The 22,933-nt window shown below is 44.4% G+C and overlaps 1 protein-coding gene across 1 annotated transcript in view; it reads right to left on the reverse strand.

Moving 5' to 3' along the window:
* POLK (DNA polymerase kappa) overlaps positions 1-21,863 on the reverse strand; it is an 85,198-nt gene extending 63,335 nt beyond the window's left edge. The window contains exon 1 of the mRNA XM_066602880.1: positions 21,768-21,863. The gene's annotated coding sequence lies outside the window, so the exon portion shown is untranslated. The remainder of the gene's footprint in view (positions 1-21,767) is intronic.
* Between the last annotated feature and the right edge of the window lie 1,070 nt (positions 21,864-22,933).

Below are 22,933 nucleotides of genomic sequence, written 5' to 3' on the forward strand. Positions count from 1 at the left end.
AAAGCCCTTGCTTTGTTCTCTGTGGGACTGTGCAGGCAGAGCACACTGTCACAGCTTGTGGCATTGTGCTCTGCAGCTCCCATGGTGATACATAGCCCGGAAATCTTCCGGGCTATGTTGCTATGAGCAGTGGAGCTCCTCCCGGAAATTTTCCGGGCGTGCCACTCAAGGGGTTAAAAGGGTTTATCAATTTTAATTTATTTTTTCAAAAACGTAACCCCCTCCCCACCCCATATTAATTTAAAAACTGCTCACTGGGCTGAAATAGCTCTATTTAGCTCTCTGGCGCCACATCACAAAAATTGTGACATACAAGTCACATGGCTTGTAGTTAATATGTCCAAAAGTGTATACAGGACTTCACTGATGACGTTCCGTTTCAGGCCCGGACATGGATGGTTAAACAGGTACGCCATTGCTGCAGCCAAGAGGACAGGAGTGGTGGCATTGGAGCATTCCCCTTCCCAGTGACACCAATCTTTATTCCATGGGGCAACCACTTCAAGTCAAGAAAACATTGTGTATGGCACCCTGTGCGCCAACCCTTGCGCAGCATTTTATTACAGACATACCTCCATTATATGTGTTTATTTCTGCTAACTTCATACAGAATCAAAGAGAAAAAAAACAACAAAATTTGTATAACACCATTAGAAATCACAGGCATACATAGGTCCAGTTTAGCTCTATAGATTTCTGTATGTGCCGTATTACGGATCGATACAACTTAGGGCTTGTAACGCGCTAATGTGCATGGACAGCAAAATGTAGAACGCCAATGTTCAATGTTAAAAGGTGTGGGCAAAGTACTATGAGTAGACCAGCGCAATTACCGTAGTCCTCTTCCGTTATATCAAGAACATCACTGTCCTGCTAAACTACTGCCATAATAAGAGCTTGATCCAGTATAACAGTTTGTCCACCATTATCACTCATTACAGCCCCAAGCAATAAACCTCCTTCGTTAGCAGTACTGCAGCATCGGTCCAAGCACTTTAGGTTTAATAGCCTTAGCCAGCTGATTGCTAAAGTAAATACTGTTTAATATTTTACCCATTTCCATTACATCATCTCAACATTTCCATTAAGTTTGTATCCCCATATCATCCTGCTACATAACGCAGACTACATGTAACCATATAGGAAGTAGCCATTCAGAGGAAGAATACCTTATTTTATTCTGTATAAATGGTGCGTGATTTAATTTTAAAAAAATTGACTCCCTTTCATAAAATAAGTGGTTTTCAAAATTTTTGTAACTTTTTTTTTTTTACATATGTGCAAGAAAACACCAGCTTAACTAACGTTTCAACTGTAAAGGATCTGATCCAGTGGACAGGTATCTATCAAACATGTATGGCATACCTCATGGCGAATATGCCATAATTGTCGGAGTTGGGAAAACCACAAAAAATATCTGTCGGTGGATATTGCAAACTGACAATCAATTTTCTATGGAGCTTACAGATCCTCAGCAGAGGTAAGAAAACCTGAAAGGGGGTTGTACAGGACATTTACTATTAATGACCTATCCCCAAGTCATCAATAGTTGATTGGCGGGGCTCTGCCACTCCACATTCCCATCGATCAGCTGATGGTCCAGCCTGCTGTCAGAGCAGACAGCGCTGGAAGCAGATCGTGTCAACGTAGCATTGGCCCGGGTAGGTACTACAACCACAGCTCAAATGAATTTAATGGGAGCTATAACTACAGTACCAATCTGGGCTGTTGCAATGCTATCTGCTTCCAGCGCTGTCGGCACTGACATTGGCCAGGCCATGAGCTGATTGGGAGAATTTAAACTTAGGACCCCAGCGTTGCAAGGCAACAGTGCCAACCACATAGCCTAACAACATGCCATAACATTAAAGGGGTTGTCCCGCGATAGCAAGTGGGGTTATACACTTCTGTATGGCCATATTAATGCACTTTGTAATGTACATCGTGCATTAATTATGAGCCATACAGAAGTTATTCACTTACCTGTTCCGTTGCTAGCGTCCCCGTCTCCATGGTGCCGTCTAATTTCAGCGTCTAATCGCCCGATTAGACGCGCTTGCGCAGTCCGGTCTTCTCCCTGGTGAATGGGGCCGCTCGTGCCAGAGAGCTGGTCCTCGTAGCTCCGCCCTGTCACGTGTGCCGATTCCAGCCAATCAGGAGGCTGGAAACGGCAATCGACCGCACAGAGCCCACGGTGCACCATGGGAGAAGACCCGCGGTGCATCGTGGGTGAAGATCCCGGCGGCCATCTTGGTAAGGTAAGTAAGAAGTCGCCGCAGCGCGGGGATTCGGGTAAGTACTAAACCTTTTTTTTTTTTTTAACCCATCCCTTGGGTTTGTCTCGCACCGAACGGGGGGCCTATTGAATAAAAAAAAAAACCCGTTTCGGCGCGGGACAACCCCTTTAAGGCTTCTTTCACATCGGCGACAGCGATTTTGCAGCGAGAAAATTGAAGCAAAATCGCGTCATTGTTCCCGCAATATCGCTGCTTTTTTGTGAGAATAATCTCGCATCTCATAGTGGCCACTTGAGATAAAATAGACCAAGTCAATAGGACTTTAGTATGTGAAAAATGTATCATGTGAAAATCGCAAGTTCATGCGATGCGATAAAAAGGGCTACAAAAAACCCCCCAAAAAACGCAGCAATATAGAGCATGCTGCGATTTTTTTTCTCACAAGATAGCATCAGAGAAAACATCGCTAATGTGAAGGAACCCCATTGGAAAGCAGAATCGGACGATTTTGTCGCCTGTGTGAAAGTGGCCTGACTAATAAGGATAGCCCCTTTCGAACAGCTGCCGGCTCTCAATTATGTACATGGCTAGTTTTAGGACTTGATTCATAGTTTCGCAAAAAGTTGTAAAAAAAAAAACTAGATTTTCTAGGATTTATCTCAAACTAAAAGTTTAAACAAGTTCTTGGCAGCGACTTGTAGTTATTCAGATCACAGGATACTTCTGAATGTAAGCAATCATAAAAAATGAATGTTCCATATTGTTTATCTCCAGGGGGTTTTCATGTGTCTATCAGAAGAATTCCTCAAGCCCGCGTCAATCCGATTGCTCTTTGAATGAGGAAAGAGATTTATTTGAAACCCGTCTCGGCTCTGCAGGGAAGCAAGTCTGCGCAGTGGAGTTACATGTCAAGAACGATTTCAGACACACATCATCCTCTGTACAACATGCACATCTCAGGAGCAAACTGTCAGCAAACCAAAATATCAAGAGTCTTAGCAATCAAATCCTATAGTCACAGGCAGAATTTACGTCCAAAATGTCCTTCTTAATGTGAGAGTAATACTTTGGTCTATAATACACGTGTATGTGGGGAAATATCACAAAACTGCAGAGCAAAAGCATTTAAATATTAAGGGCGGATTAAAACAGGTATAAATCTGTCACAGTTTAGTGTCTGTATCACGGCTGGGGTGTGGGTGGTCGTATTGTGACACGATTCAGCAGAAGGAGTTACAAAGTGAACAACATCCATTCAAAAACAAAGAAATGAAAGTGAACAGAAGTATGATGGTGAGTGGTTAACTTTTTACCTTTAGGCTGGGCTCACACAGGGCGGATTTGCTGTGGAAATTCCATCCAGAATTTCGCCACGGCAAATCCACATGTGGCCGCTAATCCTGGGACTATCCAGCCATGTGGACGAGATTTCGCTCTCTCTCTCGCCTGACTGACCAAAAATATGCCATTGACGCGCACTGCGTCGCAGCAGGGAGGGGCCAAAACAGGCACGTCACAGCGGGAAGGAGCCAAAAACAGGGGTGGGGTCGAACACAGCTTGATGCTCGCTCGAGTAACGAGTACCATCGAGTATGCTAATACTCGAACGAGCATGAAGCTCGGCAGAAGATAGTCACAATTTATACATATTGTGAATGGTAAATCCTGTGTTATAGGTGTTACCCTTCAGTATAATCCTACCTGTGATGTTAAGGCCCATTTACAGGCAATGAATTTGCGCAATAATAGTTACGTGTAAATGCAAAGCCATCGTGCACTATTTGTTAACTTGTCGTTTATCGCTGCGTTACAGCCTGCATATAAATAGTTGTTCGTTTGTTCACTGTTCCCTTGGTTTAAAAGACATTCTTTCAGTCTTTTAAAAGACTAAAGGACTTGAGGGGAGGGGTGATCATTTGCCTTGCTAAACACCATGACTACTTGTTTACTGATGTAGGTAGAAGACAATGGCTTTTCTTCACACTTATTAAAAACCTGTGGGCTAGAGATTCCTCGCATAAACACACTGCCACCTGAGCAAACAGCAGTTTTTACTTTAGCCACCTGAGCAAACAACAGTGTTTACTTTAGCTAATGAGGGAAAGAGAGAGGATTTCAAACAATTATTATCTGTAAGTGTAAATGCTCAGCATTTCTAGGCAAAAAAGTAATTAATTCGTTCAGTCGTTTATTCTAACAACAATCATGGTGTGTAAATTGGGCTTTAGTGAGAGGACTGCTGCAAAGTTTTCTCTACAGATCAGGAAGTGTCAGCCAATTATTAGGCTCTGTGGTCAGTGTGAAATATGAATAGAATAGAATTTTTAAGTAATATAGATTGTGAGCGAAAATTAAGAAAAAAAAATCTTAGAAATATGTTAAATACAAAAATATTTATATAATAGATCATTTTCTGATGACGCATTCATTTAATAACACTTCGTGCAAGTCCAGTGTCCACAACTCCAACCCTCCTTCTCATAGCAGGCCTGCTAATTTACATAGTCCTTTTCTGGTGTATACATATAATGTTAAGGCCGACCTCACTTACAGTTGCATTGTACAGTATTCGTCACTACTACTGACTCAGTCTTGCTCCAAGCGAGGAGGGCAACTCTACCATGCAGTTCTCCTTAGTTCCAGGTTGCAATCAGTTGTCTTTAGTAGGTGGTGGCTTAACACAGCCACTCTCTCCCAGCAGTCTCTGGCTCCTATGGTCAGTGCTCTCTGTGCTTTCACAACAGCCCCGCTCACATTCAGGGGTCCAGGCTCTTGCTGCCCTTTTCATTCCTCTGCAGACAGTTGCACCTCTCCTGACAATGCTGCCAGCAGCACCTCCGCTCCCTACAAGAGTCCCTGTGCTCTCCTGCATGACGGAGCAGGAATTACTTTTTATAGGGGTCGCATTGACCAAGAACATTCGGCTCATTCTCTGGGTATTAGGGGCTCTACTATTCAGTGCTGCCATGTGCTGTAACTTTCTGGCACTTCATGCACCTAAATTCACTGCTGTGTGCCTGAATCCGATGAATGGCTCTCTCCCCTTCTGCGCTCTTCCTCCTTGTATGACAAGGGCGGAACTTAGTGTGGCCAAAGCGGTCATTTATCAGAGCCGCTAGAGTAAGAGGAGAGCGGGGTATTGCTCCCCTCTTGCAGCCGCAGCACCTAGACGGGCTACACAACATAATACAGATCACCATGGGATCGCATGAGAGGGTCTCAGCTTGGCTTCAAGATTATTAATAAGGTTTACAGTGATCTAGTGATCCCTCTTACAATGTAGAATACAAACGGTCAGCGAGCTGAAGTTAATGTAGTATTGAAAATTCTTTGTCTATTGATGACATCATAATATAATTTACAATAGTCACCATTTCGCCTGGTGGAAATACTTACGTTTTTAGAAAGCAGATTTAAATATTCCATAGCCGTCATGGTTCAATTAGACTAGAGATGAAAAAACAGGATTTGTCGTTGTAGCGCTGGAAGGCAATCTAGAACTGTGAAGCTGATAAACATTTTTTCATTTCCTATTGTCACAATTGCTTTTGGTGTAACGATTAAGAAAACTTTCATCGAGATCAACGACTCCAAGAGAACAGCGACGCCAATAAACACGATGAACTGGTTACAAAAAACAAAACAGGTTGGCGTTCCTGTAAAGCTCATTTAAGGTATAAAGTCCTTCTTTTTCTTCTTTTAGGGTATTTTCACACGCGCCACGTTTGTTGCAGATTTTCTACAGTAGAGAAAATCCACAGCAAATCTGTATTTACTGTGGATTTCACCACTTCGATTGGATTTAAATTAAAAGGGTGAAGTCTGCAGTGGATCCCCCCCAAAATCTAACCAAAATGGGCGGATCTTAAAACAGATTTGTTGTAGAGGTTTTACACAGCCGAAAATCTGCAGCAAATCTGTTATGTGGGAATGCAGTCTACACCACCTGCACACCGGCAGGTCGGATTCCGGCCCTGGCAACAGCAGCGTCCGCACGCACTTTCTTCATCAGTACTGCGGATGGTGCGCATGGCTCGCCGTTGGACATGCGCATTACGTTGTTTTTTTACTGCTGCTTTTCTCGCGTCGCTAGGCGATGACGTGGAATCTACTTTCCGTAATCCTCGTAAAAGTACATCCTGCGATTTTTCCTCCGTGAGCTATTTGCTGCAGAATCTGGGGGCAGACACCGTTCCGGATTCCAGAACACAAATTCGTCCGTGTTGGTTCTGTGTGTCATCCATTTTAAAGGCATGCAAAATAAATGCAAAAAGTCCCAAGTGATGTAAATTGTGTCACTACCCACAACAACTGGGTGCGCAAATAGAATGCAGCGAACGCAGATGCTAATGTGGGTTTGCTGCATTTTTTTTTTACATACCCGAAGAATTTAATGGTCGATTTAGGTCCATGGATACAGATCATGCAGCAGTATTGTTTTGTGCGCAACATGTGCGAGTCCACGAAAAAAAAAAAAGTACATCTGAATGCACCAATTCAATGTTTCCACATACTTTCAATATTCAGTCTGTGAAAAATACGCCCAAAAGATCTATCAGCGCTTTGCTTGTCTTAATACAGACCCCAGTTGACCCATATAGGCTCTTAGACCCAGTTGCAGGCGCTATTAATCTGTCAAGTGGGTGGTCCCTATCTCTCACTATCAATGGATGACTTTAGACTTGCAGTGGGGAATGCCCACTTTACAAATTCACTTTAAATAGTGTATAAAGCTAGCCGTTCCATCACAAAAAGCATACTGGCAGAGTCTTCATCCAAATTATCCAGGATATGGGTCTCACAGTGTACAATATGTCATATCTACCATATTGCTCAAGCACACAGGTGTTCTCAGCAGATAGATGGGAACGAGCCTTTACCAAACACCACCGAGGAAACTTATCTTCCTTCAGAAGAAGGTTTCGGGCTTGCTGAAATTCAAAATGGCCGTTTTCACCTCCCCAACATTTATTATCTGGAGAGAGCCGGGACACAACCATACATGTTATGGCTGGTAGGTTCAGCCCATGTTCATTTTATATGTACAAGCCAACTTTACAGAACCTCCCTATGCCTCCGATACATAAGCAAGAACAGTCTGACAAGTCACATTCATAGAGGAGAACTAAATTAAAACTAACTGATCCATTCTGAGACTCGGGTTTAGACAATCTGGTGCCATCATCAGCTAAAATAACATGTAACAAAAAGATTACACTTCTTGAAAAGCAGAAGCATAATTTCCTAAAATGTCCCGGCTATTTATACGCTCGCCAGTTATCATAATCTAGCAATATCCATGACAACAATCAGGTAATCACATTTATTTCAATCACAGTAATCGGGTTTGCAATTAGTGAGCAAGCAGAAGGAAAACTAGAAAATAATAATTGTAACTTAGCCGCATGTATATCAGAGCAGCGAGGCCGCTGGAGACATACGACAAAACATATGATAGTCGTTATATGGAGAAGCTGCCCATGTGCTAGAACAAGAGAAACGGCTTGTTGCTATTCTGCAATGTTGCCGTATTTACCAAAAAACCCACCGAAGAACAGAAAATGTCAGAAAGTCGACAGATTTGTTTGTTTGCTTTTAATTATGGGATCATGGACACATGCCATGTTTTTTTTGTCGGCCTCCATATAAACCCAATTGAAAAACATATTGCAGCATGTGTTATCACATTGATCCTAGGTGTGAATGGGGAGATGTACAGGCAAGCAATTACATTTCTATGGGGATAAACAATAGTATTAACACTCTTATCCCCAAGAAGCCAATGGAAGAACGCTCATTAGTCACTAGCCGCTTGATTTGAGTTCAAAACTGTTAAGGCCCATTTACACCAGCTGACGATTGCTAAAAACCCCCCCAAAAAACAACAAAAAACCCCCCGCTAATCAGCGATCGTTTTAGCAATCATGGACGCGTCTAAATGTGCGCCCATTGCGCGCTTTTCAGGCACTGCTAGCTGATCGCTAAATTCAGTCCAACCTAAAAATCGTCACTCACTCTTATCAGAAGTTCTCCATGAGGAGTGCTTCCCGTGGAGAACAAAGGATGTGAGCGCAGATAAGAGCCCTTGGACTATTAACTGCGTTCAGTGAAGGCTTCATTGGCACACTTAATTGCTATTAAGTAGCTGAGTAGCTAGTTAATACTTTATGCAAAATGATTGCTCAAAGCTGTCACTCAAACTGTCGTTTGAGCGATCTTTTACCGATCATCGGCTGGTGTAAATGGGCCTTCAGTGAGAAACTTCTCACTCAGTGTGAACAGGCAGTCACTCATCTTTGAGTGACTGCCTGTTCACAGTGAATGGAGGTGGGCGACCAGTAGAGATCTCCAGCACTCTGCCTTCATTCACTTTATAGCTATCGCTCCAATGTGAAAGCACAGGAGCGACAGCCGAGCCTTTTAAGTTTGTTTCCTAACAGAAGTGGGATGTAGTGCCGTTCGATGTGGTCAAATGCATTTCAGTTCATAGTTCAGCTTTAACCCCTTAAGGACCAGGGTGTCTTGTACCTAAAGGACCAGGCACTTTTTAGGAATTTTACCCACGTTTTTTTTCCCCTTGTGACATATAGGGTTATTCTTTATATCTTTTTTTTGCGTTTTTTAGTATTATTAGGGGTAAAAGGCAAAAAAAAAAAAAGTTTAGGCCGCCTTCACACGGCTGAAAAAAATTGCATGAGATTTGTGCGTTATGAAATGCATAAATATGAACCCTATTCTATCGAATGGGTTCATACACAAGCGTTTTTTTCCTGCATAGCACCGCAAGACAAGAAACAAATCGTGGCATGTTCCATCCAGCTGTGCGATCTCACATCACTGCCCTGTTGTTTTCAATGGGACTGGCGGCAGCAGCCCAGGACCAAGCACCATATATGTATAAAGGGTTTATCAATGATTTAGAGCCTTACTTATTAGCATCTACCTTCTTCGCTACCTCAAAGCCTTGTACTAATTGAACAGCAAGACATCATTTATTGTACAATTTCTACAATTTCAGAAAAATATAAATGTGAACTCTAAACGGATTACATATCAGGAGCCATATAATACCTAAAAAGTCACATGCAATGTAAATATAAAAATCTGCTAATTTAAAACAATTAAGAGATCGTGACATGAATGAAAGTTATTCCCTGTACATTGAATAGTGGATACTTTAAGATAGGTAGAGGTACAACTGCTGGGGCCCCCACCAATCCTGAGAATGGGGCTCTGGCGCTGTTTGAAAAGAGGGCATGAAGCTGCCATACAGGGCATTATAGATATGTCCCGTTCAGTCTGCCAGAGTGGGAAGAACTCTGTTGGAGGGCTTCTTCATTTTGGCTCATATAGGGGGGCACCAAGCGGGGGCTTCCCCACCAGGACATGGAGCATAACGACAGACTGATGGCCCCTTCTATGCAATATTGTGGATCTGCACAAACACCTAACTGCATGGAGCTGTAACAACATGGCACTAATAGCAGTCGGAGACTATATTGTTCCTCTTAGATTTGATATACGGGTATATATACAGTTTTTCTGTCAATTGTTTTTTGCTAAATTTGTGTCACGCTGTATCAGACGTATGCTGCTTAAAAAAATCATAACCGTAAACCTACATTAAGTCATTGTTTTAAATTTAATATTTTTATACAGTTTAACCCCTTGAGTGGCACGCCCGGAAAATTTCCGGGACGAGCTCCACTGCCCATAGCGATATAGCCCGAAAGATTTCCGGGCTATGTATCACTATGGGAGCTGCAGAGCACAATGCCACAAGCTGTGACACTGTGCTCTGCATGCACAGACCCACAGAGAACAAAGCAAGGGCTTTGAAAAACCAGCAGAAGATATTGCCGATATGCTGGCAATCTCCTGCTTCTAAGTCTCCTGCTTTGTTTATAGGTTGCCATAGAGACCATTGGCTTGTCAGAAGCAAGCCGATGGTTTCTGTGGCAGGGAGAGCTCGTGCTTGTCTATGTGACTGCAGCATGTAAAGGGCTGTCACTGCAGCATGTAAAGGGCTGTCACAATCGGACCCCTGGAATGTGATCAGGGGGTCCTCATGGGTCCCTGTGGAAGTCCCCTAAAGGGACAAAAAAAAAAAAAAAGTTAAAAAATTATTTAAAAAATTATAAAAACACTTGTCTCCCTTTACTTGTTAAAAAATTAAAAATACAATCACACATGTGGTATCCATGCGTCGTAATGACCCAGAGAAGGAAGTTAAAGGGGTTGTCCCGCGCCGAAACGGGTTTTTTTTTTTTTCAACCCCCCCCCGGTCGGCGCGAGACAACCCCGATGCAGGGAGGTAAAGAAAGCTTACCGGAGCGCTTACCTTAATCCCCGCGCTCCGGTGACTTCAATACTTACCGCTGAAGATGGCCGCCGGGATCCTCTGTCTCCGTGGACCGCAGCTCTTCTGTGCGGTCCATTGCCGATTCCAGCCTCCTGATTGGCTGAAATCGGCACGTGACGGGGCGGAGCTACACGGAGCCTGCATTCTGCACGAGCGGCTCCATAGAAGAAAGCAGAAGACCCGGACTGCGCAAGCGCGGCTAATTTGGCCATCGGAGGGCGAAAATTAGTCGGCACCATGGAGACGAGGACGCCAGCAACGGAGCAGGTAAGTATAAAACTTTTTATAACTTCTGTATGGCTCATAATTAATGCACAATGTATATTACAAAGTGCATTATTATGGCCATACAGAAGTGTATAGACCCACTTGCTGCCGCGGGACAACCCCTTTAAAGGAGATGTCTCGAGGAAGCAGTGAATTTTTTTTTTGCCCAGTCCCCCTAATTAAGCATACATTATTAAGCCCCCCTGTAAATGACATTTCTAGCTGGTTCGTACTTACCGTTTCAGCAACTTATAAAAGTTTCCCCAAGATGGCCGCCGGCTCTTTTCCCGTCGCTTGCTGCAGCCCGACGTGCGCGCTCCCGAGACGCTGCCAGCTGTGTCTCCATGGCAACCAGACGCCCCGCAGCCGCCGACCAGTCACCCACCGCCAGGCAGCAGGTAACCGGCGCTAGCCCCCGGCTCCCCGGCGCTAGCCCCCGGCTCCCCAGCGCTACGCTCCCGGCTCCCCAGCGCTAGACCCTGACAACAGACGAAGGCCCCGGAGCCCAGCGCTAGGCCCCCGGAGCCCAGCGCTAGGCCCCCGGAGCCCAGCGCTAGGCCCCCGGAGCCCAGCGCTAGGCCCCGGAGCCCAGCGCTAGGCCCCGGAGCCCAGCGCTAGGTTCCGGGGCCTTCACCTGGGCTCCGGAACCTAGCGCTGGGCTCCGGAACCTAGCGCTGGGCTCCGGAACCTAGGGCTGTGGCCCGGGACCTTCATCTGTTAGAGAAGATCACCCCCCCGACCCATCACTTACCTAGGCGGCTTCTCAGGGGTGCTGGGCTGGGCTGGGCTGGGCTTCTCCGCTGGGCAGCTCCAGTTTCTGCACCTTCCTCTAACAGAGGATGGTACAGAATGGCCGCTCCAGCGCGCTCCCGAGCAGTGACAGCTCGTCTGCGCATGCGCAGAAGAGCTGTAGCGGGGAGCACACTGAAGCGGCTCGTGCAGAGAGGAGAAGACCGGACTGCGCAAGCGCGTCTAAAAAAGCAAGCTCCCAGCGAATTTAGACGGAACCATGGAGACGAGGACACTAGCAACGGAGCAGGTAAGTGGAATAACTTCTGTATGGCTCATATTTAATGCACGATGTACATTACAAAGTGCATTAATATGGCCATACGGAAGTGTATAACCCCACTTGGTTTCGCGAGACCACCCCTTTAATGCATTATTTAACCCCTTAATGACATGGCCCCTTTTGTTTCTTTTTTCCCCATTTCTTTTTTTCCTCCCCCCTGTTTAAAAAATCCCAACTTGTCCCGCAAAAAACAAGCCCTTATATGTCAACGGAAAAATGAAAAAGTTATGGCTCTTGAGACGCAACTGCAAAATTAGTTGAAATTCAATGATTAGACCATTTTAATAAACCTGCCCTGGTGGGTCTGGCAGGGTGGTAGGAAACCCGCCACTCAAGGGGTTAAACTGTCTCAGAGGTTTCGGATATTTAGTTAGTGCATACCTTGATCTCTGGGTGTGCCTTATACTTTTATAGTTTTTTGTTTTTTTTAAACAAGCGTTAGACATCTATTGAGGAAGAAGACTGAGCGACTTAGTGATGTTCCATTTAATGCTGGTAATTTCTATTTCAATGGCAATACTACATTATTTTACTGGCTTAATAAAATCCTTTAATCTCATCTCCAGCTACATAATGAGAGCGATGCAAGGTAATAATGTTGTAGTGATAGGAATCTAAACTGGGCCATCCACTGACAGACTAATGTAAAGCTTTTATAGATAGAGGTCTTTTACGCTACAGCACACTACCATGCCGCGAGCCAACGGACCCTGACGTGCTGCGAGCCTACGGTTTATTACTTAAAGGGAACGTCTCACCACATTTTAGGCCCACAAGCTGCCACCAACACCTTATATTGTAGAGGAACATGTTTAGGCCGGGCTCACATGACCCGGTTGGATTCCATATGCGGGAGGCCCACAGTGGATTCCAGCTGATGACCCTGCATACGGCAATCGATTGCATTGCGCATAACCGCAGAGGCTCGCAGGTGATCATGTGCAATACCGGGCCTTTTTTTTTTAAATTTCCCACGTCATCGCATACCCGATGATGTGGGTACCCGCAGCCCATACGCAAATGTTAATTACAAATGGGCTGCGGGTCGGAAGCCTCGATTGACATCAATGGAGTTCGTCTTGGCAGATTTCGGGGCACGTTTCGATTTTTCTCCTACTTGAGGAATCCACAATTTGCATTTGCAAAAGGGGAAAGAAAATTTGAAAATGCATGCCTTTCAATGCCCACGTTTTACTGCGGATCGTCCGCGCAGACGCTGATTGCGGAATCCGCAATTCAAATCTGGTCATGCGAGACTGGCCTTATAAATGTACCCTTTTCTATATTCTTTGTTGCTGCAATAACTAACCAAAGAAAACTTTAAACAGCACTGTGCCACATGTAAATTACCTGAAGAGTCGGGAGGGTCGCCCTGGCCAGCACTATTCTTCCCACTGGTCAGTCAGGACTGAAAACAAAACTTTTATGAAGGATCTTCCAAAATTAATCACAAACACTAGTGTGGAAACTGTGCTCCCTAGTGCCGTCATACAAGTTCGAAACCGCCGCCCTGAAAAGGGTGACCCTGATCTTCAGCTTGCCCCTAGGCCCACTTATAAACAGCTATAGAACATAGGCTAATAAAGTGATACCATAGAATTACAACTATGATGTCCACACTGAGTGGCACAGCACGATATAATCAGCTGGTCCTGATATATGAAAGGAGCGGCCGATAGGTAGGGAAAGCGAAGATAAAATGCTGCTAAACACCATACATACAAAGTATTTACAAAAATAGCCTAAAATGTGTTCCAGAGACATGAAAAGGAAAATACACAAAAAGTTACACGCTGAATATCAGATGGAAACCAAAGACAAATTGCAAAAATAGGGTTCCTGTGTCAGTACACAAAAACAAAGCCATAAAATATGTAGTTGAAGAGCAGCCAACCTGTGCAGGAGAGTTAAACAATCCTTTGGTGGTAAGTGCTGCCCTACACATCTTAGTAAACAGACGTATCCTATGTTTCCATGCCAGGAAAGTGACGGTACTCACGCAGGAGTTGCGCTTGACTCCGTGAACTCCGGCCTTGGAGGCTTTATGGAACACCAGATGAAATATTAAAATACAAACATGACAAAGTTTATCTTCAAACAGAAGTATGAAGACCATGAACGAGATCCAACTCCACAACCCTGGATATATAGCGGATCACGCCAAGGATAACAGGCTAAGGGCGGCTTCACACAAGAGGAGGCATTTTTCCGCATGCCTTAATGCAATGTATTTGCGCTGTAAATGAAACTTTTTATGTGCACGTATTTACATATTTTACTCTACTTTTTGCGCTCTCAGGGCATGTTTTTTGCATATGGGACACAACTACGGCGCAATTTCAATGGGTATTTAATGAGTTCCAGATGTGTTCTTTTTCCTGAGGAATTGCGCAGCCTACCTAGTATCCCATTGCATATTGGGAAGTTCTATGGGGACCTTTTGTGTGTACAAAAGTAGGACATGCTGTGTTCTTTTTCGAATGTGACATGTGTGCAAAAAAAAGGAAATGTGAATAAAGCCACTGAAATCAATGGGTTCTATTATCTGCATATTGATACTTCATATTGCGCGTGTAATACACCATGACAATACAATGACTTTACTACTCTATGTAAAGAGTGCCGAGACAGTATAATGTTCTGATATACATCATGTCCCAAATGTGTCTTTATGCCTAAAAGAGGGTCTTCAGGGCACATCCTGTACAACCAGAGATACTCTAATCGCCAGATTTACTCGAGCGTATGTGTATTTACGCCGTGTAGTCACGCATTGGGCATTGCGCGCGTATGTATGTGCATTATCTATATTTATAAAGCTGAAAGCCCTCACTGACTCACTCACTGACTGACTCACCAAAAGTTCTCCAACTTCCCGATGTCGTAGAAACATGAAATTTGGCGCAAGCATAGATTATCTCCAAAATAGGAAAATAAATTGGGTCCCAACTCGATTATTCAATTCTAGCGCAAAAGAATTGGCGTCGAAATTTTACGTACATAATCTAAATCTCTCACTTCTCAATGTCATAGAAACGTGAAATTTGGCAGGAGCATTGATTATGTCATAAAAAGGAAAAGCTAATGGGTCCCAACTCCATTATTCAATTCTAGCGCAAAAGAATTGGCGTCGAAATTTTACGTGCGGAATGTAATTTCTTTACTTTCCAGTGTCATAGAAACAGGAAATTTGGCACAAGCATTGATTATGTCATAAATAGTAAAAGCTAATGGGTCCCAACTCGATTATTCAATTCTATGCGCAAAAGAATTAGCGTCCAAATTTTACGTACGGAATCTAATTTTCTCACATTCCGGTGTCATAGAAACGGGAAATTTGGCACGAGCATTGATTATGTCATAAATAGGAAAAGCTAATGGGTCCCAAATCGATTATTCAATTCTATGCGCAAAAGAATTAGCGTCCAAATTTTACGTGCGGAATGTAATTTTCTCACTTGCTGGTGTCATAGAAACGGGAAATTTGGCACGAGCATTGATTATGTCATAAATAGGAAAAGCTAATGGGTCCCAAATCGATTATTCAATTCTATGTGCAAAAGAATTAACGTCCAAATTTTACGTGCGGAATGTAATTTTCTCACTTGCCGGTGTCATAGAAACGGGAAATTTGGCATGAGCATTGATTATGTCATAAATAGGAAAAGCGAATGGGTCCCAACTCCATTATTCAATTCTATGCGCAAAAGAATTGGCATCAAAATTTTACGTGCGGAATGTAATTTTCTCACTTTCCGGTGTCATAGAAACGAGAAATTTGGCACGAGCATTGATTATGTCATAAATAGGAAACGCTAATGGGTCCCAACTCCATTATTCAATTCTATGCGCAAAAGAATTGGCGTCGAAATTTTACGTGCGGAATGTAATTTTTTCACTTTCCGGTGTCATAGAAACGTGAAATTTGGCACGAGCATTGATTATGTCATAAATAGTAAAAGCTAATGGGTCCCAACTCGGTTATTCAATTCTATGCGCAAAAGAATTAGCGTCCAAATTTTACGTACAGAATCCAAATCTCTCACTTCCCAATGTCATAGAAACATGAAATTTGGCACAAGCATTGATTGTGTCATACATATGAAAAGTTAATAGGTCCCAACTCGATTATTCAATTTTATGCGCAAAAGAATTAGTGTCCAAGTTTTATGTACGTAATCTAATTCTCTCACTTCCTGATGTCATTTTATATGAAGGAAACGTCGCATGGTTACCTCCACGTGGTGTTTCCTGGGTAACGCAGAGAACTATGCAAAATGGTGAACATATGTTTTTCCTCAGTATCTCTAAAGTAACCAAGACTTCATAAGATTTTCCGTGTGAACACCAGATAAACACCAGTACCAAATTAACTCGGGTGAAGCCGGGTATATCAGCTAGTGTATATATATATATATATATATATATATACACATACATACATACATACACACACACATATACATACACTCTTTAGTGTACTTTCTGCATGTGCAAATAGTGCATATTACCCAGAGGAGCATGAATGGCCTTATAAGTCTCCTCGCTCACTCACCTTCTGGGTGCTCCCTAAGGAGAAAAAATAGCATTCTTGACAAAAGTACACTAAAAACGCTATTGCGCACACAAATACATGGTGCAAATACGGATACGCCGTGGTCCTGTAAAATACGCAGATATGCACGCAAATAAGCCACATTTGTAGCGCAAGAGTCTGCGCTAAGACATGTGCAAATATGCGTAGACTTATTTGAAGAAGCCCTCAGTGGTTTACGGACTATTGCTATAGACTACCACCTAATGAACTAATTGTTTTCAGCTTCACCAAATGGTTGTGATACTTTCGCCCTCGCATGGTGACCGACATTTCATCATTTATTGAGAGAAGCAAAACATTATAAAAAAAAGGTTTTTTGGTGTGTTGCTATACTTTCTTGGACCAGAATGTACCCCTTCCAACCGTGTCAGTACGGGTTGTAGGTGGACCTTCTCTTCCAGTGGTGGTTTTATAATCCACATTATTACTGATGCAGGCCTGTCAATACCTCACGTCTCACAAGATTAATGGTCCACTTAAGATGAAAGTTTCAGACCATCCATTTACCAATAGACCGCTGCACGCTACTCCATGAGCGGCCATTACCGCTTCTGGGCATTTCTGAAGCTAAGATCCACCTTTTTTTTTGCACTAGCATGGGAATAGTTAGGTGTAATTCCTGCAGATACGCAGATCACAGTGCTGACCTGAGCGGACGGCAGGCAGGATGGTAACTAGCATATTAGTGACTGAAGCAGGTTTAGGGCCCCTTCATATGAGCGTATTCGCACACACAAAACTTTCACGCATCATATGCAGAGAATAGAACCCATTGATTTCAACAGGTTCATTTTCAGCACTCTCTTTCTATGCACAAATTTTGCGCACCCTCAAAAAACGCAACATGCTGTTTTTGAAGTTTATGGGAGGTGCACAAATGTGCACAAATACGCTGCACAATTGCGCGGGAAAAAATACATCTGGAACTCAGCAGGGTAAATAGCTTTCAGGACTCTTTCTCACGGGTGACAGTGATATCGCCGCAAGAAAAACGCACCGGCATCGCAACAGTGCTCTGTGCACTATCGCGATTTTGCGTCGACACAAAGTCGTCCGACTTTTAAGCGCTCTTTTCACAGGTTTTTCGGGGGAGATATAAGGGGCTTGAAATATAAGCCCTACCTCGAAAATAAGCCCTGGCTACAGGGGAAAAAAAACCCAAAACACAAAACATTACATAAGAGGCGCTGTCGGCTCCAACGCAACTCCGGCAGACTTGCTTGTAGTTTTCACCCATCGCCTCCTGGTCAGGGGTTCAAAATTCCCATCTCCAGGAAGCGCTGGCTCCGATTGGTTCTCAAGCACTGCGGCTCAGCCAATCACTGCAGTGCTCAATGAACCAATCACAGCCATTGCATTGAATGGCTGGGACTAGTTCATCGAGCACTGGCTCAGATTGGTTCTCGAGCGCTGCGGCTCAGCAAATCAGAGCCAGCGCTTCCTGGAGGCAGGGATTTTGAACCTGCAAACCAGGAAGCGCTAACTGAAAACTAGACTGCCGGAGGTGCAGTGGAGCTAACAGCGCCTCTCAGATGATGTATTGTATTAGGTTATGTTTTTGATGCAACTAGGCCTTATTTTAGGGCTTTTACAGTAGGATTTCCTACTGTAAAAGTTGCATCACACCGCGCGAAAACTGCGTTTTCATGCGATGCAACAGAAAGGAAGGCTTCATAGGGAAACATGGGCTACAAAACATAACAAATCGCGGCAATATATAGCAACCCGCAACTTTTTTTCTTACAATGTAGCAGCCTACAAAATATCGCTAATGTGAAGGAACCCATTGGAAAGCATGGGCTTCACAAACATGCTATTTGTAGAGCTGTCACATCGCGAGAAAATTGTACGATTTTGTCGCCTGTGTGAAACCAGCCTTAAAATCATGGCACGAGTGTGTCCCATGAACCTATGTTAACCTGGACCTGCAAACGCAACAAGTACAGTAATATGTGCCAGAACGCGTGCAAAAGCAAATCATTCATGGCGTAAATGCATAACGCTTACGCAAAGCGTGTTTTTTGTTTTTTTTTTTACACATATGCTCATGTGAAGGTGCCCCAAGACCGGATTCACACAAGCATATTTGCACACGCAATACACAGAAAATGGAACCCATTGATGGTGATGTTTGTCACTTGAGCCTTGCTGGCTGCTGTAGTGAAGGCTACAGCCATCGGTAACAGCGCCATACAACACTGACCGCAGACCGGATAACAGCTGATCACCGGAAGTCCTAAACGGCAGCCCCCTGCAATCACCTACTAATGACCTATCCTGATAGCCCAGACCCAGACGACTACTTCAATAAAGGTTACTCAATCAGCTATATCCATACACTGCAACTGAAAATTAGAAGGTTGGTTGCACTTCTGCGTCGGAATCTCCGGTTGGAGGTTCCATAGCAGATCCGGCAGGAGAAGATACCCCAACAGAAAGTGCCGCATGCAGTCTTTTTTTTATCCATCCAAAAGCAAAGCATCCGGGTGGAAAGCAGGCAGACTCCATTATAGTCAATGGGGTCCGCCCGGTGCTGTTCGGCCGCGAGGGGTTCCCCTTTACTGCTCCCCGAACGAAGCAGGAAAGCAGAATCCCTGTCGCAGAAACCAATCGCGGCATGTCCTATCTTTGTGATCTTGCATCGCATCTCTCATTGTTTTCAATAGGGCCGCCGGCAGCATCACAAGCTGGGTGCTCGCAGTGATATTGAATAAAATGGGAGAAACCGCGCGATCCTCCGCCGAGGCTGACAGGATCGCTACTTCACTAAAGCGATGCAAAGCACCGCCTCGCATCCGCAACAAAACTGCATATTGGCAAGCGCGAAATCGGGCTGTAACTGACGGCGCAATATTGCCCTATCAAGTTAGCTATATGAGGGCTTTAGGGGGGGGGGGGGGGGGAGTTAGGCTATGTCAAAAGAAAAATAAAAAAAGCTATGGCTCTTGAAACGATGGGCTAAAATGGAAAATTGGAAAAAACAAGCTGCCTCCTTCGGCTGAATTCACATGGTGAGCGCGATATTGGGTCATAAAAAATCATCCCGATATCACACTTGAGAACGTGTGGGGTTCTCACGGATGCGAGGCATTTTTAAACACATCACTTCACTCCCATTACTTCAGGGAAGTAGCGATCAGCCGCGATAGAGGATCGGCAAGTTTTTCCCATTGGAAACAATGGGAAACCTCACATCGCACTCATGTGTGCCTTGCACGCCATGCGATGCTTTAGGCAGCGCTACTGAAAATAATTGGCAAGACGTTCTGGAAGGAGCCTCCAAAGATAGGACATGCCACAATGTATTTCCTCATCACATCGCCCACATATATGACCCCATTCAAATCATATTCGTGCGTCTCACAGTGCACAAAACAGGTGCGACTTCCTCTGCTGTGTGAAAGTGACCTCCAGATGTTAGCCTTATTAAAATCTTTATGGCACATTTAAGGTTAAAAGCCCACAGTGAGGGGCCTGTTACACAGCCCGACGATCAGAGGCGAATGTCTGCCATGCCCAATCGTCAGGCCTTGCCTTCCTTATGAGCGTATATAGCTGCGTTCACATGGGGAGGGGGGCTGTGGTAAAAACTGTACCAAGACAATAATTTCTTCATGAGAAAGGCCGAATGCAGAAGGACAGGTCAAATTCCGACTGCAAGATTCTCGCAGCGGGATGCGAACCTGTGCCAGTGACCCGAAGCTTACCTATCCGGTGTCTTCGCTCTGTGGAAGTGCCGTCTGGCGCACGCCCACACCTGCGCAGTGCAGAGTCGGCGTGTCAGCAGTGACATGGCCTTGCGAGGCTCACGCTAAAATAGGACATGCCACGATTTTTTTTATCGCACAATCAAAATCGCGGCCGTCTGCATTGGTTTGCGTAAACCACTGCAATCCTATGGCAGCGTTCAACGGCAGAAATTCAGCCGTTGGAAACACGTTGGAAATTCGGCATGCCAATTATAGCACCAGATTTTTTATGCAGATTTCGCCTTTTCTAATGAACGGTGAATTCTGTGGCAGGATCCGCAAAAAATAGTGCAGGAAATTCAAGCTGCGGAGTGTTCACTGCAGACACTCCACAGCAAATACTTCCACATGTGAACATCGCCTTAGGCCCGATGTCCACGGGTGGATCGGAGTTGCGGAAGATCTGCAAATCAAGCTGCCCATAGAGATGCACGGGCATCCAACCCTGAATAAAAGCATGCGGATTTGATTTGTGAACCTTTTGGCCTGGAAAGCAAATCGCAGCACGCTCCATTTCAGTGCGGTCCCGCAACGGACAGCTTCCATCGAAGGCAAGAGAATGGCGGACAGGCTACAGATTCCACAGGAAATCAGGAGTTTGAAAAAAACCACTGCGCACGTGCAGCGACGCGCCGGCCGGCACTTCCACACACATCCGCAGTGAATGAAATAGAAGACTCGGACGGGCACCAAGAAGAAGGTAAGCAGCGTCCTTTGCCGTGGGCAGTGTCCGGGATGCAGAATCCGATCCGCCTGTGGACATTGGTACGGTTTCACGCAAGGCTATGAGCACCGTGAATTTGTGGAACTAATGTTGCATTTTTACATGCACATCAGCATATATTTTGCTAGTTTTTGCATGTGCAAAAAAATATGCAGCAACGCTCCCAGCCATTGAAATGCCTAATTAGTCTAATGACTTCAAGAGGTGTTCTTTTCTGCAATTACGCAGTATATCTCTCATTTAATAGCACATTGCGCATCCCCATTGACTTCTATGGAGAATTTTGTTGCACGGGAAAATAGGGCATGCTGGGTCTTTTTTTTTTTTTTTTTTTTTTGCACCCCCGAAACACGCAGGAACACATGCATGTGAACGAACCCATTTAATGTGCCCATGTGAAGCCGGACTTGGGGTAGGAACATGGATGGACTTTTTGCCACTGCAATTGCACAGAGTTTATTAAAACCCCCATGCAGTGACATCATACTGTACGCTACTACAGGTTATTGCAGAGTATAATACCCTACTGCACCAACTACAAGTCCCAGCATACCCCAACTTCTGCAGCCTTTGCCGGGAGTTGGAGAGCGCCAGCTTGCAGACTACTCATGTAAAGCACCTGCTAGGAGCTGCCATCCATCACTAGAGAGCAGGGACATGCCCGGACATCTCTGCAGAAGGATACGTAGTCATCCCGGAGGCTGGCAGCAACTAAATGCAACCTACAGGCACATAATACTGGCAGCGCCGACTACTCACTAGTCCGCTGCCCCAATTCCGGGTGATACCAGCTACGACTTCACTTTTATCTTCCCTCCATTCACACACAGACCGGAGTTTTCCCCTCCACAAGACACTCCCCCACTTCTCTCTTCCCGGAAGATAGCAGCCCCGCCCACACAGGAAGCTACGGCCGCCATCTTTGATAAGGGAGTTTGATAGTACTAGCATTTGTCACATCCTTGTGACAGACAGCGCTTATACAAGAGACAAGTCATTATTAGAAGGTCTTTGAAGACTGTATCAAGGAATTGATGACATAGTGATTACCACCATAGGCATTTCTACTGTCATATCAATAGTAGTACTCTTCCTCCTGTACTCCCAACTGGTCATGATTTCAGTAGAGAACACCAGTGACCGTTTATCAGGCACTGATAAGAATTACTTAAAGGAATGGGGATAATATTATGATCGTGGTGGTCCGACCGCTGAAATCTCCAATTTTGTGGTCATACATGTGTACCGCGACTCCATTCATTTCAATGACAGTGTCAGAAATTAGCAAACCTCGTATTTAACAACCCTATTCAAATGAATGGAGCAGCAGCACACTTGCACAACTTCCGCTCCATTCATGCGAGGACTGTTGGGACCTCCGTTCAGGGGGTAGGTGGTGGTCCAAGTAGTCGGACCCCACCAATCAAAACGTTATTCCCTATCCTGTGGATACAGGATAACTTTAAAACTTTGCACAAACTCTTTAGGGCGTGTTCACATGTGGTGAATTTGCATAACATTTGCATCAAAATCCACGCCACATGCTACAAATTTTGACGCAGATCCACAGCAAATTTCACCCTTTCAATTGAATGGCTGCTGTTTGCTGTGGATTCGTATCAGCGTCAAAATCCACACCAATGGTGTGTCTTATTTTTTTCTTTTTAGTAAGAGGGAAAGTAGGAAAAAAAATATTTTTATTATTATTTTTTACAGTTTTTCTTTACTATTTATATATTTTTTTAATGTCCCTGTAGAGGACTTGAACCTGCGATCATATGATTGCTTTACAGGCATTGAAAGACATGCTTTTTCGAATTCTCCTTCACACATGCAGGAAAATCGCAGCATGCTCTATTTTACTGCGAATTCCCTGCGGATGGCCTCCACTCATGTCAATGGAGGCGTCTGACCCGCAGCCGATA

The sequence above is a fragment of the Eleutherodactylus coqui genome, chromosome 5 (genome assembly GCF_035609145.1).
Source record: "Eleutherodactylus coqui strain aEleCoq1 chromosome 5, aEleCoq1.hap1, whole genome shotgun sequence".
NCBI lineage: Eukaryota > Metazoa > Chordata > Amphibia > Anura > Eleutherodactylidae > Eleutherodactylus > Eleutherodactylus coqui.